An 11,375-nucleotide genomic window follows, 5' to 3' on the forward strand; every position below is an offset into this window, starting at 1 on the left:
TGAGAATTGATATTGTGATTTGAGATTGTGTTTAGCGTGGATTGATAGCTAGAAGCCCTTGCTTGTTGAGAAGTTGATTTAATTTCGGGGACAAAATTTCCTATGGTGGGGAAATTGTGATGACCAGGTACGTAACACGTCTCGTTTTTCTTTCGTGCATGTTGGGATTCTTCATGTTAGAGTGTCGGGATTCAACTTAAGGCTTTGTTGTTAGTTTGGGGTTGTCGTTTGAAAACTTTTCTCAAAAATCCTTGCTTTCTTTTTCTTTTAAGTGTTGAGTTCCATTTGTTTAGGGGAGATCTCAACCTAGCTGGGAAATTCCTGGCTGGAAGGCAGAGCTGCACGTGCAGAAGAGGGTTGTACGTGCGGGAGGTGAGGCTGTACGTGCAGAAAACAGGGGAGGCCTAGGGTGCATCACTACAATATATGCACGTGCGGAGGGAGGTGCGGAAAAGGAGCTACACGTGCAGGAGGAGAGGCCGCACATGCGGCGAGAAAAGGAAATGCTTGGTTGGCTACTACATTATATGCAAGTGCTGAAGGAGGTGCGGGGGGAGTGCTGCACGTGCAGGAATTTGCAGAGTTCGAAAAATCTGTTTTTCCTTCTTCTTGGACTGAGTGTATATCACTTTTTACACATTTCTCTCTCAGTAAAACACTTTTCTCTCTCTTCTCTCTACATTTTCTATACCAAACTAGATTGAATCTTTGATTTCTCCAAATCCATCAACATAATGACCCTAGTTCCTTGATCAAAGTTGGAGAACTCCTCGAGGGCTACATTGTGTGCGGTGGAGATCAGGTTTCGACACCGTTGGTTTTAGGGCTTTCTCCTATTTTCCTTCTAGAACTTGAGGTATGGATTTTTTTTGAGTTATATATATATATATATATATATTTACAAGTTATGTTGTTGTTGGAGCTCCTTCTTGTGGTGTTGAACTTGATTTTTGAGTTATGAATGAATTTAAATGTGGGTTTCTATAATGTTTTTATAAAAACCCTTGAGATTTTGAGCCACATTGTTATGGAGAAGTATTATCTTGAAATAATTGCTTTTTGAAATGAGGAGGAAATCTTATTTATGGAAACCCTATTTAGAAATTCTGTTTTTGAGGACATGTGGCGATGTTATAAAAAATTGATATTGATCAATATTTTGATGAATGTTGAAATGCGGAAATTTCATGGTGTAAGAGAATTAGTTGATTGGAAGTTTGTTTTTGAAAATAGGATATAGTCATGAAATTACTAACTTGTTGAGAATGCATAAAGTGTGAAAATATTGTTACTCTTGATGGGTTTAATTGAATAAATGGGTATCTTGTGAAAGAGCATTGTAAATAGAAATGGGGATTGTAATCACGATGGAAAGAGTTGTGAGGAAGAATTGAAAATAGAAGAACATTACATTACATTGATAATTGTTGCATTAGCATTTTGATTCATTTGTTTGTTACAAATTTTGAATTGAGATTTGAAACTTTTGCGTTGAGAAAAGAATGTTTGTGAAACAAGATCTCATTGAAATGTTATGGAGTAAATACGTTGGTAAGTCCGGATAGGGGGTGTAGAGGAAATTGATTAAGTTGGCCTGAGTGTCCAGGGTGAAAGACCGAAAATACGCGCGGAGGAGGTACCACGTGTTTTCCAGTTAGCTACCGGTAAAGTGGGGTATTGGTAGTGCTAGTTATGCCTACTTATAGACACCAACCTAGGGATTACCTGAGTCGTATTTACCGCCCCGTGAACTTGATGTAAAATTTTTGAATTGTTGAAATTTAAATATCTCATTATGCATGAAGGTTTCAAAAGATAAAGATGCGACTTTCTTTTAAAGGCATAGTATGGCATATGCATTTCATCTCATGAGACTTGTACAAAATGTATATACTTTGTTAAGAATTTCCTACTGGGCTTTATGCTCACCCTATGGGATTTTGGTGCAGGAAAAGATGTGGTGATCTCGCCAAACTAAGTGCGTGGATAAATGTGTAGAGAGCACAAGGCTCTTGTTTTGTTGTGATTGTAAATTTTTGCAAGCCAAAGGCAACCATTTTGTGTAACCGGGCTTAAGTCTTGGACTTTGTAGCCCCTTTAGGGCATTTATTTATTTTGACTAAATGTTTTACATGCTATAGATTCATATACCAAAATCATTGGATGTATACTGCATGTAGAACTATTTTGTAAACATCTTATAATCATGTATTCAAATGTCAGAGAACTACTTCTGTTAATCATAAAGAGCGGTGTTTGATGTACTCCAATTGTGTGTTTTTCTTGGGCGCGTTACAACATTAACAATCCCTGTTTTGTATATAAGAATGATGTTAAAGTTCACATTGTAGCTTACAAAGTGCAAAAATATGACAACATCAACAATGCATTAACCATATACTACTATCTTTTTGGATAATCAAACATGATGTGAATAAGAATGTACAGATGGTGTGAATGTTTACGTCACAACACTAGCTCCACACATAGACAATAATATATCAAACCACCCTTTCATTATTTTTTGAAAAACAAAAAACAAAGAACAGAGGGTTCACATCCTTTGAACACCATCAACACTAGTATCAACCACAATCACAAAAAGGAGGAAAATAACATATTATCACTGCTTAAAAATAAGAATATTCATATGTTGTGAACGTTCACATCATTACATTATATGAGAGAGAATTTTTCGAAAAGATGTTGTTAACGTTCATATCAGATGAGAGAGAAAGTACAAAAACATGACAACATCAACAATGTATTAACCACACACCACTATTTTTTTGGATAATCAAACATAGTGTGAATAAGAATATACAGATGATGTGAATGTTTGCATCACTACATTAGATAAGAGAGAATTTTTTGGAAATGTGTTGTGAGCATTTACATCAGATGAGAAAGAATTCTTAGGGCATTGAAGCCATTAAAGAACTTTTCGAAAATGTGTCCATTTTATAAGATTATCAATTTTTCCAATAAGTTTGATGAAAAGGTAACTTTTTTGGTTTAGGGTTTAGGAATGTTAAATATCAACATTAAAGTTTGATGAAAATAGAGCTTTTTGGGTTTAGGGTTTAGTGACATTAAATATCAATATTAAATACCAACATTAAATATAAAGATATAAGAGTCTAAGAAAATAGTGTAAATTAAGAAAAATGACTTTACGGAATAAAAATATACATACAAAGGACTAAGTGGGCTAAAAAATTCCTTCATGGACTTCTTGAGTTAGAACACTTCTAAATGAGATTTATCAATAAAAATTGCTTTGTCTAAAATACAATTTTTTCTCTATAATTTTGAAAATTATATCCCGCCCCTTGAAATTTTTAATTTTATAACAAATATTTCATTTTATTAATAAATCATTAAGTTAATTAATAGTTTTTAATAATGTTAGACATTTATTTCAATTAAAAATTTAGATAATTTTATCATTGTATAGAATAATAGTTAAGAATTTTATTTTTTCAATTAATTATGTTCAATCAAAAATTATGACAAGGGGACATTTATAATTTTTCAATCTATAAGGAGCAATCTATATTTTAAATAAAATCTCAAAATTATATTTGTAATTTATTTATTTATTTATGTTTTTTTGGGGAGCATAGTATAAATAATATTATAAAGATTGACTATGGGACTGGACTGGTATAGTTTTGGGGTTTGGCTCAATCATGTACTCAACCCTAATGATTTAAATTGTTTAATTTATTAATTATTCTATGTACATAATTTTAAAAAAATTTAGATTGATTTGATAATTGTAATCAAATAATTTTGTTATATTTGTCTTTAAAAAATATATGATTTCAAAAATGGACCGCTCAACATTTTAAAAGTAAATATAATAAAAAAACAAATGAATTAGTTTTTTTTCTTCAAATATGATCAACACATTGCCTTTCATAAAATGAATGGTTCTCATCAAAAGTTTTCAAAAATTCACTAAAGAAAAAACATACCCCAAAAAAAAAAAAAAAAAATTAGTACATTTTTATGTTTCTTTTAATATATTTATTGAATTCTTCTTAAAAATTTTCATAAATATTTTACTTTTAATTACATTTAGATTAAGTATATTTAAAAAATAATTTATTTTAACTAAGATATGATTTTTCATTAAAATTAATAAAACAAGAAAAGGAAAAAAAATAAAAATTTAGACCAAACCAAACAATACCAACATTGTGAAACAACTTATAATAGTGGTGGACATCAGCTGAAAGCTCGCCCAACTTACCTATAACTTTTAGGATTTAAAATTACAGTTTAGGCCCATAAAATAAGACCATAGATATAATTTAAGGTAAGACTTGGAATAATGATGCTTGAAGGCCTACGAGACCCACAAATTACATAATATATGCATATATTCAAATTTTATATTATTTAACTTTATTGTTAGATATGAAAAATAAATGTATAAATCATTTATATAATTTTTTTGAATTTTTGAATAAATAAATTTAAAATAAAATCAATTTCAACAATTTTTCTTTAAATAATATTTTTCATAAAATAAAAATATATTTTATATGAAAGACAAAATCGATTTTAACCCTAGCTAGCTTTACAATATCATCATGTTATAATAATTGTTTTTTTAATAAGGATAAAATTTTTGATTTTTTTAATATAATTTTGATTTTGTTAAAATAAAAAAATGGGACAACTACAAAAAAAATAAAATAAAAATCCGAAATTTGACCCTTATATCAAAATAAAACCTAAACTTTTAATTTTATCAATTTAATCCCTAAACTTTTGATTCAATCTAAACATTTATCTATTTTTATTAAGTAAAATCAACTAAAAAAATGATATTTTAGTCATTAAACGTAATAAAATGATATTTTTTATATTTTATATATACGTACATTGAGTTTAATAACTAAAATATTTTTTCTGATTAATTTTACTTAATAAAAATAGATGAATAATTTAAATTGTAAACAAATCAAAAAATTAGAATTTAAATTAACAAAATTAAAAACTCGTGATGTAATTTGTTAAAAGACTCAAACCTTAGTTTTTTTGTGGTAATTGTACCTAAATAATACTCCGCCCGTCCCATTTTAATAGTCCTTTTTGAAAAATTCTAACTTTTTAGGAGACATAAAATCATTGCATTTGTATTTAAATTTTAGTACACTTATTCCAATAATACCTTCCTGTGTTTCAATTTTTAATAATATTTCTAACCAGTTAAAATTGATAATTTTAGAAAACTAAATATTTTTTACTTTAACTTTTCAAATAAAACTAATATTTTGGGACAACCCAAAATGAAAAAAAAAAAAATCTATAACATATATAAAAAGAATGTAGGAGTGGTGTAACACTGTTGCTTGTTTGGCGTAACGCTGCTGCTTGTTTTACATATAACAGTGGTAGAATGCTGATGCTTGGTTATGAAGCATAGAAGCTGTTCTAACGCTTCAATCTAACAGTCGTTTTACCAACCTCTCCCTTCTATTCAAATCATAATTACAACTCACCTTTCCTTGTAAGCTATTCCTATCTCGATCCTTCCTTAACAATGACAATAGCCACGACATCTACAATCGATTGACCAACCAATCGGAGGCCACCATCTCTCCATTCTTGAATCTTGCACAAAACGCATACACCGCCATCACCGTTTCAAGAAGACCACAAGCAGCAGGAACCTTCAAGAAGGGATAAGCTCATGACACAAGCGATAAGCTCTTTAGGAGTTGAGTGGTGCGATTGGTGGAACGGTGGAAGATTTTCAAGAGTTGAGTGGGTTTTCAAACTCGCCACCGAAACAGAACCTTCAATATATTTCTGGCCATGCATACTGGATTGGTGTATGTTCTATGAGTTGGAACAACCTGCAAAAAATGAGGTGTGTCTTCTTCCTTTTGTTTATTATGAAATTATTCCTAATGTGTCTATTTGGGGCTCTATTCTTGATCCTCGCAACTGTTTAATTGTGTGTCCACCATGTGTTCGATGATATGCCAAAATGAAACACACACACACATACAGAGTGCATCATCTTTTTTTTTTCTTTTTTTTTTTTCTATACTCTTTGCATTCTTGTTTCTGGATACATTCTTTAGTGAAGAATTCTCTTTTTCTTATAAAGCATTCCAAGGAACAAAACAGAGATTTCTATGATTCTATCATTCTCATTTGATAAGATGGGTAGTTATTAAATCATAAATATCTATAGAAATTAGTAAAAGTTTGCAATGGCTCCAAGTTTTGATGAAGCTTCTATGTGCAGAAGACAACAAAGGTAAGGAATGGGGGCTTCAATTTGGGGGCCACAAAAGCGGTTGTTGATTGAATTGGAAAGGTTGGTTCATGAGCTTTCTTTAATGGGTTTCTTTTTTTCTTTTTCATTTTGATTTTTTATGAGTATTTTTTTTTCCTATGTTTTTGATGATATCAATGACTTGGGTTTTTAGGATTTTTATTTTATTTATTTATTTCTTTTGTATGAAATTTTTGGGGTGTTCTTCTAATGATGTTTAGTTTCTCTTCTTTTTGTTTTTGAATTAAATGTTGATTGGGGCTGTCATTAACTAATACAAAGAATTCTTCAAAGAAGCACAGGAACAAATATAGAATGCAAAATATGGTAGAATATGAAGAAATGGAGAAATTATTCCACCCGATTTTGGTCATTGACGAAATCACAACTGTTTCAGTTTGATCACAAAATCATTGTCATTATGCTTACCAAATCAGATCGCCAACAATCTACCTTGGCTGAAAGTCAAAAGTCCATAAATGAAAACAAATAAAGTAAAATAGGTTTAATTTTTTTAGAATTGCAATCAATTCTATTTACTATGAAGAAAAGAAGACAAATTGTAGCTTTGGTTTCACTAATAAAGTAGTTTACAAAGGAAAAATTTTATTGTATAAAGTTTGGGGAAAAAAAAAAGGCTACAAGCCTAGAAACAACATTCTTTTGAATAGGTGTATGTGATACTGTGTGAAAGGTCTCCTTATTTGGAGACACAGATGGAAAGAGGCCACCCAACATGAGCCCAAAGAATATGTTACCCATGATTTGCTCCAAATATCTTCTGAAATCTTTTTATTTGTGTTACTCAAAAAGTGATGGTTAATTAATAATCTAAGAACTTGGTGTCATAGAAATACCGTTGAAATTTAAAGTTGACCAAAATTAGGCAAAGCATAAATTTCTGCAGGTGGTGTGTAGGCAAAGCATAAATTTCTCCATCAATTGCCAATTCCTGAGTAATTTGCATCCTAAAACCACCCAATCCCAAATATAGATGTATCACTCTAAATTGTTAAATAAACCACTCCAAACACTTTCTGTCTCAATAATCACGTGTTTCTACCCAAGCAAACAAAATAATAGAATCAGTAGCCTTTTTATATCTTTCCCTAATTGATTGTTATCAAATTTAATTAGAAAGAAATTACAAATTACTGATGATGGACTTTAAAACCAAATCAACAATTTAAAAAAAAAATGATGTGACATAGACCAAACTAATCTGTCGCATTTGGACTAAGCATTTGGACTAATCTGTATAGCGTTCACCAAAAATCTGTATTTCTCAGTAAGAATTATGTTCAACAAACAAGTTTTCCAATAAGTCATGACTTGGATTCAAATATTTGTTTTTATTTCCTTTCAATGTTATGATTCTGAAGAAATGGTGAACAGGATTTGTTCAACATACTAGGGCAATGTTCATTTTCTTACAATTTGTGGGAGTAGGCAACTGTTCATCCATTCTATCATTTATAGTTACAGAACGCACTTCCGTGTGCAGAGAGGTTTGTTAGAATGTACTCCTCCTGGGCATATTCGGTTGCACAGGTTCACAAAAAAAATATAAGCATATGATGCTTATTGCTTTCCTTTTCTCTTCTTTGCATTGATCTCTATAATGTTTTATATCTCTATCCTTGGATGACTCTTTTTTTACTTATTGTTCTTGATTGTTTTGAATTGGGACTTTAAATTCCCGTTGTTGTTTACTTTTCTCTATTCAGTCTATGAGTAATTATTGAATGAAAGATTGATAGTATCTAACCATCAACTACATCCTATATTTTATAATCATGTTCATTTTTTTAAATCGTAATGTAAATGTAATCTTCCTATGTTGGGATCACATTGTTTTCAACTAATCATTTGTGAATGTTTATTACAGAATGTTGTTTATCTAGGGAGTTTGTTTACTTTATTTTAATTTTTTCAGGAATTTGTATGTATAGATGTCTGCTCCAGTAATGGTAATGACAACTCTTTCAACATTGCAAAACTGTTATAGATTGGAACAAGATGTCAAGAGGTATGATTCCAATAGAATTCCCCTTTGTTCTTTTAATTTAGAGCATCAAATATACGATTTTATAAGAATTGTTATTCCATGTTTGAATATAAATGAATGGATTGGTAAAAAAATTAAACTTATTTTTAGCTATGCATCTTTCCTTCTAAATTTATCTATGAGATCAATTCCCACTCCTTTGATTTTTGTGAGATCATGCAAATGGTTTAATTATGTCAGATTAGTTGCCTATTTTTCAAATAATGATTTTCTTGCTTTGTGTGACATTTGCAATTTGCAATTGCTAGATGGCCATGTTAAGCATTTGAAACTTGAAACATCAATTTGTAGGTGAACTTGGAAAAAGTGGTATTAAACACAAAAGGCATGGCTTTACCATGATATTGGGAAGTTGGCGGGATAGAAGATGAAGCTATAATGCAGTTATAAGAATTTTCTAATCCATTTCTGAATCTCCATACAAAAGAGTAAGACGATTTGGGATAGAATCTCTAATCAATCTTATATTCATTATCGTTCTTACACTTTTTGATGACGAGTTAGCTCCTCCAATGACCACATTTACACTTTTTGATGACGAGTTAGCTCCTCCAGTAACCACATTAATGCAACCTATGAATGTATATTTCTTAGCAAGCAAATCCTTGATCCAATTACACTAAACATGTTATTGTATTTTATTAACAATTAATCATATTTGTATCTTTGTCTCTGCACACATCCCATGAGCATATATGTTTCATTTATTTGGAAAATTAAGAAAAATAGAGTAATTTATTTTTGAAAAACTATGACGCTATGCGTGTGGGGTCCAACTAGTACAAACAAAATGGGATAGAAGAGTATATGAAAATGTTACAATATCAAAGTATACCTCCTTTTTATGTATATATATATATATAAAATAAAGGGCAAACTTCACTTTTCCCCCCTATGGTTTAGGTCATGTGCGGATTACCCCCCTCACTTTCAAATATAATCACATAACCCCCTGTAGTTGATGGAGTAATGTGCACCATTAGCTTTTTCGTATATTCTAACCGGTTGTGTAGTGCACACGAGAGTGGTGCGAGTGGGCATGAACTGATGATGTTTCCTCGCAATGAAAAGATGAAAATGCCCCTAGGGTTAAACATAAAAGCTTACCTTGCTTTTTATATTGCTTTGTTGCTTTATATATTGAGTTGCATGTAGTCCACCTAGAAAAAATGTCATTTTCAAGCATTGGAGGTGGAGAAGGACAAATGTTGAGGTTCATGAGCAAGAAATGTCGTTGTGGGAGAAAAGCAGCCATTAGAATCGTGGAGTCTAAGAAGCCTTCAAAAGGTAGGTTGTACTATGTTTGTGAAAATGTGGGTTTGAGGGGTTATGATTTCTAGGCTTGGTGCAACCCAGTTGGATATGCTCCCATCTATGGAAGAGATGAGATTGATGATGAGAAGCCAAGAGTTGAGGAAGGTGTGTAGTTTAATGGAAGACTGATGAAGCTGGAGATGAAGATGGATTCACTGACCATGATAATGAAGACATCGATAGTGGTTTTGCTTGTGTATTTCATTTCCACCCTGTTAATGTTCAGTATGAAATGAATTTGTAAGAATTTGTAAGGTGCTTTATGTACTTGATGTATGTTTAAAAGAAATGAAATTATGTTTATGAAACTTGTGATTTTTGTATTTTTTTTTTTTTTACTACAACATGAAAATAAATTCAATTTTTTTTTTACTGCAACATGATTTTTGTATGAATTTTTTACTGCAACATTGAAAATTATTCCAACAAATTCATAATTTGTTTTACTGGAAAAAAGTTCTTACAAATTCTTAATTGGAAAGAAATCAACCCTGCTGAGTTTAATTGGAAAAAAATCAACAAATTCTTAATTTCTTTTACTGCATTCCAATGCAAAGTATACAACCAATATTTCTAACACAAACAATGCTATTCAATACCAAAAAAAAAAAAAAAAAAACTGAGATTCACAATGCTATTCAATACCAATCCATTTACAAAAGTATGCTGACAATGCTATTCAATACCAATCCATTTACCGAAGTATGCTGCATTTGAAAACCATTCTCAAAAATCATAACTCTAAATACAAAACATAACTCTATATACAAAAACCATAACTATAAGTATTGTTTCATTACAAAAACCATAACTATAAGTATAGTCTACTTTGACCCAGTTGCCAGTTCTTTGTGCAGTCTTCTTGCTTTGATTGTCCCTAGTACAGAAATTACTGAAACAGCATGCCCTCTGACATTAGCATTCACTCCAATTCTCCCAACATTGACTGTAGATGCAAATGCATTAATTGGTCCTCTACCTCTACCCCTCCCACCAACTGTGATTTCAAGTCCTTTGCCAAGACCACTTGATGCCTTTCCACCATGGGTTGGTAGTTTCGTAGGCTGCAACAACATTATCAATTAACAAACTAAAAAGTTACAAAATTAAAAAGTTGGTTATATAAATAAGTGAGTTACCTGAGTGAATGACCTAGTATTCCTCCTCTTTAGTCCAATAAAAGTAGTACTCATTGGTGGCTGAGATGTTACTTGGCCTCCTCTTCTAGTTTGGATGTTACTGGACATCTGAGGCAAAAAAATTTCCAGTTAGTTTCTTACTTGAAGTTACAAGTCAACATTAAAAGTTGGTTACCTCATTTGATGGGATATTTGTTGATGGAGTAGGAGTAGGAGTAGGGGTAGAAACAGGAGTAAGAGTTGATGCAGGTTGAGATAATTTCCCAATAGTACATCTCTGCTGCAACAAACAAATTAAGTATACAACAAACAAATAACATGTGTACAATAAATGAATGCATAAGTATACACTAACTTTCACCAATTTGGACTTAGGATGCAATTTGTTCTTGCATGACCTTTGATTGTGCCCCTTCTGTAGACACTTAGCACATGTGACATTGATGTTCTTCCTTAATGCATTGTGTGGATTTCTTGGCTTATTTGCTTGTCTGTTTCTTAACTTCTTTAGTCTGCCTGCTAATTTTGGTGGATTCAATTTATGGCCACCTTC

General features: G+C 31.3%; 1 long non-coding RNA gene across 1 annotated transcript; it reads left to right on the forward strand.

Annotated features, from left to right (window-relative positions):
- Positions 1-5,361: 5,361 nt before the first annotated feature.
- Positions 5,362-9,991, forward strand: LOC145819926 (uncharacterized). The gene is made up of 4 exons (XR_014360711.1): positions 5,362-5,887; positions 6,272-6,343; positions 8,238-8,330; positions 8,661-9,991. It is a non-coding gene; the product is annotated as an uncharacterized LOC145819926 (long non-coding RNA).
- Positions 9,992-11,375: the final 1,384 nt, after the last annotated feature.

This window comes from Camellia sinensis, chromosome 2, assembly GCF_055761805.1.
Source record: "Camellia sinensis isolate YWXY chromosome 2, ASM5576180v1, whole genome shotgun sequence".
Taxonomy (NCBI): Eukaryota; Viridiplantae; Streptophyta; class Magnoliopsida; order Ericales; family Theaceae; genus Camellia; species Camellia sinensis.